This window comes from Drosophila nasuta, chromosome 3 (assembly GCF_023558535.2).
Source record: "Drosophila nasuta strain 15112-1781.00 chromosome 3, ASM2355853v1, whole genome shotgun sequence".
In the NCBI taxonomy this organism is placed as follows: Eukaryota; Metazoa; Arthropoda; class Insecta; order Diptera; family Drosophilidae; genus Drosophila; species Drosophila nasuta.
In genome coordinates this window covers 34,180,471-34,195,188 of record NC_083457.1, presented here as the reverse complement: position 1 = coordinate 34,195,188, position 14,718 = coordinate 34,180,471, and positions in this window count along the sequence as shown.

Genomic DNA, 14,718 nt, shown 5'->3' with positions numbered 1-14,718 from the left:
TGCCCACCTAATCCCGCTGTCATGTTGGCCAATTTGTTGTTGTTGCTGTTGTAGCGAACGCACTAATTAAATTTAATTAAAACGTGTCAACTGAGCTTGTCAAAACAAATTCGTTACACATTCAAGAAGCCAAAAAGAGAAACAATCTGGGGTAGGATGTGGGATGTATGAGGTGCTTTATACACATTTATATAGTCTTAAGTATACATATATATGTTATAAAGACGAATAATGAGGAACCCAAGAGGAGCGAACGCCAGCTAACGATAAAGCCAGCAAAATGGCTCATTAAAAACTTTTATGCTGATGAGATGGCGACGCTGTGAAACTTGGCCAAGGAATGCGGCTAAGAAAATATATGCGTTTAGTTAATTAGAGGCGTAATAATGCACGCACACACACACGCTTGTTTATACTCAACACACAGATATTAACACACCTGTGACCTACTAACACTGTCATACACCAGCTTAACGTGACTCTTTTGCCGGCTATTCACATTCACATTATTCTGCCAACGATGCGTGAATTTTTTTTTGTTGCTTCCCTTTTTTTTGTTGCTTCTGCTGTGCGGTAGCTCCTTTTTATGTCCAGACGCAGCATCTCATAGTGATGTGGCATATGGTGAAATCACAGTGATTTATATGAGAAAATTAACAGTGACTTAGAGAGCTCCATTAAATTTTGGTCGTTTTATGAACTAGTCAATTTTATTTTTTTACACCTACGACTTTGTGTTTTCCGACATTCACTGATCGCTGATCTACGAAGCATAATTTATGTATATGGGTAATTCTAGATAAGTATTTTAATTAGAGCTAAGAATGGTTTTGGAATTTTCTTTCTGTTTTGTTTTCTGTTGTGATAATTGCAAAAATTAACCAATTCGTACGCAAAACCAAAAAATGAAGGAAATTATATATTTTATCGTAAAACAGAACAAGTTCCTAAAATCAATCTTTATTCTAAATATACTGCTTATCTATAGCTTTAAGAATAACATTCACTTATTTTTAAAATTGTTTTGCACGGGACAAATTTCGCCATGGTATTACCCATAGATTTCAATATAGATTTCAAATGACAAATACAAAATTTGTCGTATGTGACGCTTTAATTTTAATAATATTATTAATTAGAAGATCTCATTTATTAGCCTCATTTCAAAATAAATCTTATTAAATATCTAATTGCTAATTAAATAAATGAAAGCTTTTTGTGTAATATATAATTAATATCATTTTAAGCAACCCCACAAAAGTATGCTACAAATATTTTACAAAAGTCAACTTCAAAGTGTAAGCTAAGAATGTCAACCTGAGATTTTATATTTTATTATTAAGTTTAAGTTATTTTCGATTTTCGTTAGAACATTTGTTGTTTGTTATTTTCTTACCTTGCGGTTATTTGAGTTGTGTTTATTCATTGTCCCATCTTTAACGAGTGCAGCAGGAGTAGCGTATTCTACTTCTACCTTGCTCCAAGCATGCCTTTTCTCCATCTCTCATTCTCTCGTTTACTTGCTCGATCTCTTCATCTCTCCTTCTCTCATGATGCAAACACACCCGCGGGTGTCGTTAATTGAAATTATTATACTTGTCTGTGGTATCATAAATGCGACTCGTTAAATTTGTATGTATGCGCATGTAAGGCGACACTCACACACACACACACACACACACATACACACTCACTCATATCCTGGTACCCTCCCCATCCCCCTCTCACTCTGTCGGTTGTCTGCTCGGCGAGTGTCACTTATTTGCATGGAACGTTTGGTTGGGTTGGTTGAGAGGGAGCCGCTTTGCCTCGCAGGACAAAATGGAAATTTGTAGCCACATTGCTCATGGCGTCGCCGTCGCCAATTCCCCGCCATCCCGCCTCCCTGCATCTCCTGTTGCATGCAACACATGTGAGTTCTTGTTGCTGTTTTAATGTGTCAAGTGTTTTATTTGCGCGTGTTACCTACTTTGATTTTATTTGCCCACTCAGAGGAAACCGGGGAAACCATCCTCGCCTCCCACTCTGATTTTGGCAGCATGTAGGGAGTGACAGAGGGGTAGCGGGATAGGGCGAACCGAGGCAAGTAGCATAGCGATATGGGGGCGTTGCGTTACCCTGTCGACTTGCTTTTATGTTTAATTCATGCGCAAATTGTCGCGGAAATCTGGCGTCAAGTGTATTAAAAGCCGTGCGCTGCTTTTGATTTATGGCACAGTTGGTGCCACAGCTACGATGGTTACACTACCTACTCCTCCTCTCTTCCCTCTAGATCCCCTATCTCATCATCATCTCGCCTTCCCCCTCTATATAGCATTTGACAGTTTTGCTGCTGCTCCATTGGGGGCTGGCCGTCAATTCCACTAGCCAAATGAAATTGTTACCGTCGACTAATTTATGTGCGGCATTGAAGTCTTTTTCATGCTTAATGAGCTGCCACAGTTGTGAACATTTAAAGAGCACTTTAACAGCATGAGTGCGTTGGCAAATCCTTTCATATTTGCAACTGTTGAGTGTGCATTGATGTGAACAAAATATATAAGCGGAAAACTCAAGTCAAGTTCATCTGGTGAATTTCTAATGAAATTAGCAAAAATTAGACCGAAGAGAGTGGAAAAAGCAGAGGATTTAGCTCAGCTAATTAAAAATAAAAAATATAAAAAAGATTATGCTTGAAGCATACGAGTTAAAAAATTATTCAAGGTCTTAATTTTAGGTTCGATAATAAATACAAGAGATGAATATGTCTAAGAAGATTGTAAATGTTAAGCAAATGCTAAGTGAATTTAGCTAAAGCCAAAGAGAGTAAAGTGAAGTGAACAGAAGACGAAATAGTTAAGATAAGTTGTCATAACTGATAACAAAGAAACAATAAAAAGGCTGAAATAATTAAATCCATTATTATTTTAACACAGTCTAATCCAAACTTGAAAAATCTTTATAAATCAATGACATTTTGTACATAACAGTGAAGCTTAATTTTTTTTTTTTATTAAAAGCACTGCCAACAAAATCAGTGTTTTCGAAATCACTGGGAAAAAAGTCTGGCACCTGAAACTCCTGGCACTCCTGAATATATGCAAATTGTATTTAATATATAAATATTTCTTCTTAATTTTCAATAAGGAAGATTGTAAATAAAATAACTCAAATAATACAATGTACTTACTTCTTCATTTTCAATTAGTAAATGAAATCTGATTAATATTCTTTAGGATCGGAAATCGAAAGCCAATAAAAGGAAATATTTACAGCATTTCTAGTTGCGAAGCTCTTAGTAAGTGGTTGTTGCTAATTTCCCATACTATCGCAAGCTAAGCATTAACTCTCAAATTTCCCTTTAAGCTATTGAGTTACGGACGTAGAAGAAGACAACAGCCATGTCGAATGTGTTCCCATAAAAGTAAAGAGCCCGCTTAAGGCAAGGAGACAACTGACATTATCGATAAGCTAGCCGCATCTTGATGCAATTTCCGGCTGTATCAAACGAAAATAAATCTTATCTGGTGCAGTCATTCAACCTAATCAAATAGCTACTGAACAAGGCGTCGCGACGCGATGCTTCGCTACCATTTTAATCAGGCGGCGGTCAAGCCAGTTGATTGTGACTTGGGGGACATTAACTGCGCAGCGCAGTGAAAATAGTTGGGGAAAAACTAAAGAAATGGCTGCAGGAAAAAAAAGAAGAGAAGCAACAAGTGGCAGCAATGTTATGCTGCAAGTCAATAATTTTCATAACTGCCACTAATTGAGACATTAACTATAATTGGCCTTAAGTGCAGTCGCGATGCGCGATTCACCAGCGATTGGCGACGCTAAAGTAGCGACAAGGTCTGGAAAAGCGTTTAGGCCCAGTCAAGTGTTAAGGCCAAGAGTATGACAGCATTAGCAGCGAACAGCCAGCAGCCAGCAGCCAGTTTGGCTAACAGGGCGCGAAAAGTAGCAAGTTTTTGTTATGTTTAGCCCAAAGGGTAAACGAAGTAAAATGCTGCGGAAAAACGTGGAAAACTCAACACAAACACACACACGCACACATATGGCGCCCAGTGTCTGCGGGTGATTGAACCTAGAGAACAGCTGCCTGTTCACTGGGCCATGAAATTGTCGGGCAGATCAATGCCAAGGGGAAAAAAATGCAAACGCAAAAGCAAAGGCAAATCAAAGTGGCCAAATATGTCAATAAATTAAGTGTATTGCAGCTCGTGTTCTCGCTCAGGTGTTAAATTGTCTTCGAGCTGGTGGGGCAATAAGGGGTTAAGACTGGCTGGACAGATTTGTCAGCGCACGTGTTGCAACATGTCAACTGCGTAAATAAGCGCGAAATTGGCCCAAACCAATAAAAAGGTAGTAACAAAAAACCCACACAAATAAAAAATGGCAACAGGAGCTAAAATCCTTGGGTTCAAGGCAGAGCGACGAACCATGAAACGTACAGCGACAGCTGTTGGGGATTTTGCAACACTGTTCGCCACCACCCACACACACACACGCCCAGAGAAACACACACGTACACAGACACATTTCTAGCTTGTGGCACACTTGGCGTATGAGTGATTTATTGCCTTCGACTTTTGACCATTGCTCTCATCGCTCCAAATCAAATAATAAAGTTGAAATTAGTTGCGGTTACAAATGGAAATTGCAATAGTTTATCCATTTGCTTTTTCCTCCTCTCTCTCTCTCTCTCTCTCTCTTACTCTTTCGCATTCGCTTTCTGTGGTAAACAATAAAATTGATGAATTGCAAAAAGCGAACAAAGTTTTTGAGGTGTTTGGTTGAGTGGAAATAAGTTCGATTGGCGAAATGAAGTTGCCAGCAGCACATCAAGATTCTCTATTGGCATTTAAATGATTTGAGTTTTTGCTAGAAAATTGATCTGTCACTCAAAATTAGGTTAGATGTTTATCAACTAAGGGACTCAATTGTAAAGTGAAGCCAAACTAAACGAATAAATTACTAGTTAGCTAATTTTCAATGAGTATTGTGATATATAAATGGAAAGACATTTGTGTTCTAAAGTGGTAAATCTATTTTATGACTACATTTAATAAATCAAATATTGTAAATAACACAACATAAAATATCCAACGAAATAAAGAATGACTTTGAAATATTCAAAAAGTATGTTCTGATATTTATTTAGAGAAAACATAATAAAATTAACTATCAATAATATTTTTATTTTTATTTAAGTCAACTTAAAAATTTAATAAATTGTGCAGAATATGTAATGCTCATAAATTGTTACTATTGTTATTTATTGAGCAGATTTAACAGTTATAAATCGAAGTTGGAATGTTTGATTACATATTAAAGTAAGTTAATGATGAAGGAAATTTGTTTATATTAAATACAAAAAAATGTGAAAACGTTTAGCACCATTTTTAGGTCAACACTTTCGATGCTCGTTTCATTTTTTAAGTAGATCACAATAGATGGTTAAACTAGCTTTTAAGTTTGAGCAGTAAAAAAAGTAAAAGCTCTCAAGTCGAAAGTGCTAGACTAAACTATACTCTCTACTCATTAAATTATACATTATAAGTTACGATTTGTTACATCTTTTTATATATCCTTATCAAATCAGTTCTCTGATTGTAGCTTAACAAATACTTTACACTCCATTTTTGAGATTCCTAACAAAATTGGAAAATATATTTAGAGCACAAACTTTATTCTTATTTTATAAATTAATCTTCATAAATTGTTACTATTGTTCTCAAGTTAAGCTTTAAATAAAATTTGCTCTAAGTTTTAGTAATATGTTAACAAGATCAATAAACATGATCTTCCTACTGAATGAAGTAAACAACAAATTTAGATTCTAAAATCAACCGTTTTTAACGAACAGACAGAGCGACATGTCTAACGTTTTTCAATTTCAATTGTTGATGCTGACCAAAAATATGTTATATCTTCTTTATAAGTTAAGAATAGCTTTTACTACCAAAACTATAATACACAGTAATAAAGTATACATAAAAATACTTTAGTGCGTTTATAGCTAAGTATTTCGTTTTCGATCAACTCAAGTTGCAGCAAGTTGGCGAAAGCTTTTTCCGTTAGCATAGCTGAATGGATACTTGCAAACTGATTGAAACCATCTATCAATGCGGGCTCATAAAATTTGAGCACCCCGGTGAACAGGCCTCCTAAATCATAGACTCAGCCAGCTGGCAGCTAGAAGGCAAGGCAGGCAACTTGCAGCTGGACCAACCCACAAACTGATTCCCAGAGCTTACAAGAATTTCTCCTGGAAACACTTGACGACAGTGCGAGAGAGTGTCCAGAGAGAAAGAGAGAAGCATGAGAAGTGCCACAAGTGTGTTGAGTGATAAAGAACATGTTAATGGGTTTTAATCAATTTGAAATTTTTTCGCTCTTGTAGTGTTTTTTTTTTTTCTGGGCTGTCAGAGAGAATGTGTAATATGTGATACGTACTCGTATTTATGCATAAGGCTGGGAGTGTATGTTGTGTATATATTTTAATGATACTTTAATTTGCGGCAATTAAAACGGTAGAAGCAACAGTGGCAGCAGCAGCTGTACGATGATGAGGTGCCACGGTTTCTCCCTCAGCCGTTTACACAATCAGCGAGAGCTTGCAACAACAACAAGCACGATGACTCGACTCCTCATCGCGTTGCGCGTTGCAACTCCTTGGTGGCATGCATAATGATCAAGCCTCAAGAGCGATTTCCGTTGTTGTCTTCCTGATTTGACTTCGATTGTGCCGGGGCCACCTGTGTGTGCTGTGTGTGCTGAGAGATGTCTTCTGCTCTCAATGCTTAACCAGCTGCCCAGACCAGTCTCAGCCACACAACTTGCTCTTTACTCCCCTCTCTCTCTCTCTCCCTCCTGCCTTATCTGATTTGTTGCAGAAGTTTTATAGCCAGATTCAATTAATTAACGGAACTAAAGGAGCTGCTGCTTGACTGATGCGATAAGATATTGCCCTCGATCGAAAACTTATCAGTTGTTGCTGTTTGATTGATACATTTATAATTGGCGCATAATAATGCCTGTTCATCGCTTGTTGCCTTTAAGCACTTGCCACACTTTCCAGTAGTTTCTTCCTCTAGGTCTCTCAACTAACTCTCAACTACAAGCGCAACATGTTTTCCCATAATTACGGTTTCTTGTCGAACAGAACTGTCTCTTCGCTAGCTCTTGCTGTGGGGTGTTTGTGTGTGTGGTTAAATTGCAGTGCAAATTGATTTTAAATTGTTTAACCAAGTAGTTTGCTAGATTATTGACTAAAACGTTAGTTGCTCAATGCACAAGGCGACGAAGAAGTCCTTAGCAGAAATGGCAAATTGATATTGCAAATTAAACGACAACTCAGCAAAGACAGCTACAAGTTTCTTCTTGTAATGTTTTGTTTTCTCTGGCAAAGATATATCTTACCTGGTTTTCGCAGACTAATATATCTTAAGATCTTGGCCAAAGCGTAAAATTGAATTGCTTTAGGAATTGTTTGCTTAAATAAACACTTAACATAACATTTTGTAATAATATGTTTTAATCAAATTCACTGGCTTAAATAGATTCCAAATTGATTTTATATTTATCTTACTATATTGTCAATAGTTTCTTTAAGAATAAATGCTTTTTTGTTCAAAAAGAAATAAAAGAATTCGTGTCATTAAGAACATTAAACTCTTGCGGGTTTTATATTACTAATATTGATTTGAACTTTATAATTCTCTTTCTTTTTAGTATGCTTAGCTTGATTTGAACTCGACAGTAAATTTTGTTTTAAAATTTAATTGAACAAATGAATATTTCCTTCGAATCACTGCAAATAAGCTAGCTTTGAATAGAATATGACTTTTTAAGAAGTTATTGCTCCTTAAAACACAAAAACGAATGAAGTCTAAACTTATATCATACAAAAACACTTTTCGATTGCAATAAATTTTACACTTAAAAACAAAAATTTCTATTACTTGGGTTTACTACATTCCACTGAAGAGTAGTTATATTTTTCAGCTGAAGTTTATTAACGAATTGTGTAATGCATATAGAGGAGGATCATAACTCTCGGCGCACATTCTTAACAACGAACAACTTCATTAAACAGGCACTCGATTCATGTAAACTCATCGTCCAGATGTTCTTGAACAACTCGAAACGAGACTCACGAGTCTCGACTTAATATACCAAAAACAAACATTAGAATCTAACTACACTTTACAGGTTTGCTGCATCATCATCATCAACATCATCGTGTTGTGTGTTGTGTGCTGTAGTCTTGTTGTCTGTTCCACTCGTTCTCAACACTCTCGCAAGCGTGTTGCTTTCTCTCTCTTTTTTGCTCTGTCTCACGTAATTGCCGCGGTGATCTATTCAAATTTCATAACATGTGTCAAAGTCAAAGCAAAAAGGCCGTTAAAGTTGGCCTGCTCCTCTGCTGTCTCCTGCTCCTACTCTTCTGAACTCTGTTAGCTGGTAATCTCTGCAGTGGTAATAAGATATGCTCATTGCCTTCGCACATGGCCATAACTAAGACGAGTTTTTTGGGAGACTTGTTGGGCTGCTGCCCCGCAGTGCAGTGCTGGCTACTGCTTCAACTTGACACTTGGGTACAAGTCACTTCATTCTTCCTTTTTTTTTGGTAGCCACTCCACCCATTTGCCTGTCTGGGCTTGATGCCCCGTTATAACAGCCGTCAGGGAAAAACCAGTTGGCCCACTCTCAGTCTTTCAATCTCAGCTTAAGGTGCATTGCATTGCCTCTGCGCAATGGGGATTACTTAATTATGAAGCCACAAGCCAGACACAGAGACAGAGACAGACAGTCTGAAAGGACGAGCTGCCAACTGCAACAAAGAATTTAGTTGTAGAACGCGATGGCAAAAAAACTTTATCACTCGCTCAGAAACCCCTTTTAAAAATTCACATTTTGCATGCTGTTTCGATCAAAGGGTAACTCGACTTTGTTGCAGAGCAACATGCATATGATATGAATATTTAATTTAATTGCAAATGATTTTTGAAGTATCAAGGCTTGCAAGTAATAACATATGTTACATTAAAATAGTTTTCGAGTACACATATTTTCTTTTCATGGATAATTTTTTAATCCCATTTATTTCAACTATTCATTTATATTTGAGCCAATGTTTTCTTTATCTCATGAATTTAGTTTTATACTTTTTATTAATTTATTATAGTATTATTGTTTTAATTTTGATTCTGTACACTGTATTTGTTATTATTTTATTATTTTAATGTGGCAAGGTATGCAAGCCAATGTTAAAGTTTGTTTTATTCAATTCTAAAGTGACTTTCAAGTATATATTCTTAGAGTAACCTGTTATCTCAACTATCAAATTCTACTCCAGCCATTTTTTTTATAAAGATAATTAAAAATAAATATCATATTTATATAAATATCATATTTTTTTATTTTATTTTATATGTTTTCCGAGGTTGTGTTTGATTTTACTTAATTTCTTATAATAATTTGTTATTATTATAAGGGAATTATAAGTTTGTGCCTTCAGGAAATGTATGGAACAGACAGAAAGAGGTTTTAGTGACTTTGTCTATCAATCTGGTATATTTTGCACTATATATATAAATATATATATATATATATATATATATATATATATATATATATATATATATATATATATTTTTGTATATTTTGAACATCTTATATATTAATATACCACGTGTAGTATTCGATAATTTAGTATTTTGCAGTATATTCATGTGGTATATTTTTTAATTAATACCCACAATGGGTAGTGGGTATCTCACAGTCGAGTACATTTGACTGTATCTTTCCTACTTGTCTTTATCATGAATGTATTATTCTTTTATCAAAATAAAGAACAATTACCTTAGTATCTATTTACAGAGCATCCACGTTTCGGTTTACTTGAAAACATTTCTGTTCTTTTTTATATGTTGTCATTTGCCTTTGAGCATTTGTTTTAAGCTTATCAAAACTACGAGAACCAAAAAATTGCTGTAAGCTTCGCAAAAATATGACATTGACAGACACTTAAAGCTGCTTAGTGGAATTCTGCTATAGCTGAAAGTTGAAAGTTGGTCCTTGCATTCCGCTTACTTTTATTTTTATTTCCATTTAATTCTCTCGCTGTCTGCGCGTGTCTGTATTATTATTTTACTTTTTATTTTAAGATTTTTTTCCAAGCTCCCCCGCTGTGGGTTTGTTGTATTTGCATATATATGTATATACAAATAGTTTAAAGCTTGTAAGCTCCAGCTGACGTTTGGGGCTCGTTTGCTTTAATTAGATAATTTGCCAGCCAGTTGAGGTGCAGCATCTATGTGGAAGTGCAGTTGAGTTGCCACCTGAACGGCAGTTGCATTTGCAATGCTAAGCATTTGCAAACATTTCATTATGCAGCTTAAATCTAATGCTTTGCCTTGCCCATGGGTGGCAACAGTGGCAGAGCTGAACTGTATAATAAAATATATAAAACATAAAAAAAAAAACAAAAACTACGGAAAAGACAGTAAAAACAACAAAAGAAACGAGGCACTTGACAGAAGCGCATTTTCAGCTTAAATTTATGGCAAGCGCTTTACAAATTCATGTCAAGGGAATCGCAGAAGGTTTCGCATTTTGGTTCTGTTGCATTTAAGATGATAGTCGAAAGGGTATAGCACATACATTAAAAAAATAATGAGAAATTAGCATGTAAAGATATATTTTTAATTCAACAAATTCGTAAAGGAAGTCTAATTAATGGAATTAAATGTATATCAAATTAAAATATGCTTAAAAAAATGTAAAAGGCTTGGCGCTCTATATTCAGTATATCGATATACCAAATGTGACCTTCGGTATTTTTTAGTATTTGTAGCTTTCTTACTTGTTTTTAAATAGTATGTTCAGAATTCAAATTTTAAGATTCAATAAAATAAATAAAAATAATAATCTTGTTATAAATTCAATAAATATTAAATATATTTTGTGAAAATAACCAGAAACTGTGTATACCCAACTCTAACAACTTTAGAACTTCAAGTCGTCAGCGAATTATTAAAATTACTCATTTGTATGCTGCTTTCGTTCAAGTTCTCCTTATTGCAATCTTAATGCTACGATCTGTTTGGGCAACAGTCCTCAGCTGCTTTCATTTAATAAATAACGCGAAACATTTTCAATTTGGGGAAAAATGCAGCAAAATGACAAGCAATGCATTTTAGTGCTTTTTCCACTTTCCACTCTCGTGCACTTCTTATCTTCATTTGATTTTGTGCCATTTGCTTTGCATTTCGCTGTCCACTCTGACACTTTTCCTGCTGTTGCAGTTGCTGCTTCTTTTCGCATCTTTTGTTCTCCTTTTTTGGTCTCAGCATTTTTTATTTAAGTTGGCCTTAAAACAATTTTATGACACCATAAGTACAAAACAAATAAATTCACCGCATACCCGTTCGTTGCAGACGCTTTTCTTCCTCAGTGCTTCTTGCACGCGCTTTCTCTAATGCGCACTGCATTCATCATACGCCCCGTTGCCCAGCGAGCGAAACAAAAGAACCAAGAATATGATAAATAAATGCAACACGATAACAAAAATAAAGCATACGCGAGCAGCAACTCTACAACAAAAGCGCAAAAAAGGAAAACAACTCGCTACAATGCAAAGGATGCGAGCAGAATGCAACAGCAGTTGCTTTGCCCCTCGACTCCTCCCACGCATGCAACAGGAAAACAGTGCTCACAAACTTACAAGTTACACAGCAGGCACTTGAATACGCTCTACGAAATTTATTAGAACAAATCTACAGTTGTAATTATTTTTTATTTTAAAAGGTTAGATATAATAAAAACTAACACTAACTTATTTCTAAAGTTGTAATTAATTGCAATAAAGCAATGCCATTTGTATAATTTTTATTAAATACAATTAAGAATTAATATTCAATAAATTTTAATACATTTATTGAATTTTTAAAATTGTTTTTTCCTCTGATAAATTTTACAACGTGCTTCTTACATTGTTTTTCCTTAAAGAAAGGTTTTTCTTTATATTGTTTTCTTTCAAACTAATTAGTTTCGGTATAAATGCCGAAATAAAATTGTATTTATTATTTTATACAATTTGAAATATCTTCGATTATAAAATTTATATTTATATATTTGTATAATATTTTATGTTTAAGAAATCTTAAGTTTCTTTTATTGTTTTTTCTTAAATTAATCTGATTAAGAATGAACTATTGTTTGTATATATACATTGGATAGAAATATGATCATTTATTCCATTCTTATAAATATTTATTATTTTAAAAAGCTTAAAGAAATCAATTTTTTTCTCTTTAGTAAATTTTTAAAAGTAAAAATTTCGATTCATTAAAATATTTTTTAATTCAATTGCAATTGAAAATCTATAATTTTTTGGCAATTCCCTTATCGCAAATTATAGTTTTCTTATTTTATTTACTAACCAGTAAATTCATTCAAGAAAAAGAGTATTAAAATGCTTGAATAGTGGCAACTTTATAGCGCGGCAGAGTGCAGCAAGAAGTATATGTAGTAATATGTGTGTGCCTGGGTTGATTTATATGGTGTATGGCGAGTGTACTCGCGCAGAGTATATATACAAAATACAATATAGTATAGAGGCTTACATGCACACTAGTAGAGCACAAGCACAAGCACAACATACAACTCGCAATAGCAATAGCAAAAGCAATGTGCAACGCATTGTGGCATATTGGACGGCATACAGATTTCGGTGGCTGTTGTGGCTGCGTTTTGGGTGTATTTTCATTTTCATTTTCATTTTCGTTTTCTTGTCGTTTTCTTTTTCCTCTCTTGGTTTGTTTTTTGGTTCTGCTGACTCGTTGCGTTTTGTTTTTTGGGGACTTTTGGGCGGCGTTTGGCGTAAAAACTTTTATTATTGCAATGTGAACGTTCTGTGAAAATGCGTTCAGCGATTTTGCTCAGCTTCTTTCGGCATGCATTTTGCATTCATTTTTTTCTGGTTGAGATTCTCGAGCTTTCGTAGTTTTCGGTTTCATTTTTTTTTGCTTTGCAATAAAAACACGCAGCAATAAAATTCCAGCTGTGTTTACGTGATTGGAAAACGATTTTCCATGGCAGCGAGCTTGAAAAATGGTTGGAACCCTCAAAAAAAAAGGAGAAGAAGAGTTTCTGGTTTATTTTCATTGTTCTTATCAATGTGTGAAACTGCGCTGAGCATACGAAAATGATTATTTTTATTGCCCGATTAAAAAGTAATTCCGTTGCGTGTAATTGTCAACACACACACATAACACATAAAACATATGCTGCTTGAAAATTCATAATGATCTTGTATGTAATATGTAGTGGCCTTTTATCGAGCACTCAATAAATTTTCATTACGTTAATGCATTTTTTATGCACGGATTCCGCACCCAAAAAAACAGGAAACCTGCAGCAGCTTCGCAATCTTCAGTTTTCTCCAAGCAGTCGAGAGTGTCCAGTGGCGACTTTCTCTACTGCCCTTGCTTTCCCCCCTCTCCCTTTGCTTTTGCTTCGACTCACATGTTAAATCCTCAAATTTATGATGCTGTGGTCAATTTGGAGCATATGGCGGCTGCTACTCTTTTTCGGGGGCACTCCACTGTGGCCCCATTTTTGGGGAGCCTTGTGCTATAAATTGCTTTCGTTAAAATAATGAAAAATCCCAAAAGGGTTGTGAATTGGTTTTCTCTCTCTTTATTCTTGGGTAACCCAACAGAGCGGAGTGAAATCGTAGTTAGAAGAGGAGAATATATTATATTAGTGTATAATAATAACTTTTAATCAAAAACTAAAACAGCTTTCAATATATATTTACGCTGATGTATTATACTCCATATATGTACATATATATAGTTGACCATAGTGTAATAAAATTTATGAGACTCTGGGCCAAAACTAACCACTAAGAGTATTTGCTCAATGTCGTTTATCATATTTAATACTTTTGAGTGATTATAGAAAAAGCTAGCCGGGCAAATAGCAGCTTGGCAGCTGGCTCAAGCTGGGCCCATAACTCAGACTATATGCATAATTTATGGCATGAGTTCGTTTTGGCATATTGGGCTAAGGAAACGGAAAAATCGAGCATAAAAATGTGCAAAGGGAAAGCCACAGAAAATGTCAAATAAATCGCATATTTAAAGTGTGGACAAGCGAGAGAACAACTATGGAAAACAATATAAGAAACTGTGTAGAAAAAAAAGCAGTGCTGTCAACTGCTGGAAAATGCATGTAAAATGCACTCAATGTAAAAGTATCTTTATCTTTAAGTGTGTGCTCGTGTGTGTGTGTGTAGGAAACATCCTTTGCGCATTTAGACACATTTCGCTTCATTTCCTCAACAAAATGTGCACAATTTTCCATAGCAAAAACAACAACATGAACAACAACAAGAATCGTAAGCTTATTGAATTACCCGATTTGCGCATCAATTGGCATTCTAATGCATAAAATAGATACGAATTGAAAAGTGCATGCAAATGCGCAAAAGATTCAACTTGAAAAGTTACCTGCCTGCAAGTCTGGCTCCGAGAACTTTATGGCAACAACTTGGCAATGCTTTCAAATCAATCGATAAATGAAATGTAATCCCTTAGCAATCCCCTTCTGTAACTGCAACTGCTTCCGATGTGTTTTCACTAACTGCACTGAGTTTTCTATAAATTGTAGTTGCAAAAAAAAAAAAATGGAAAAAGAAAATTGCCCCCCAACAAAATACTCAAA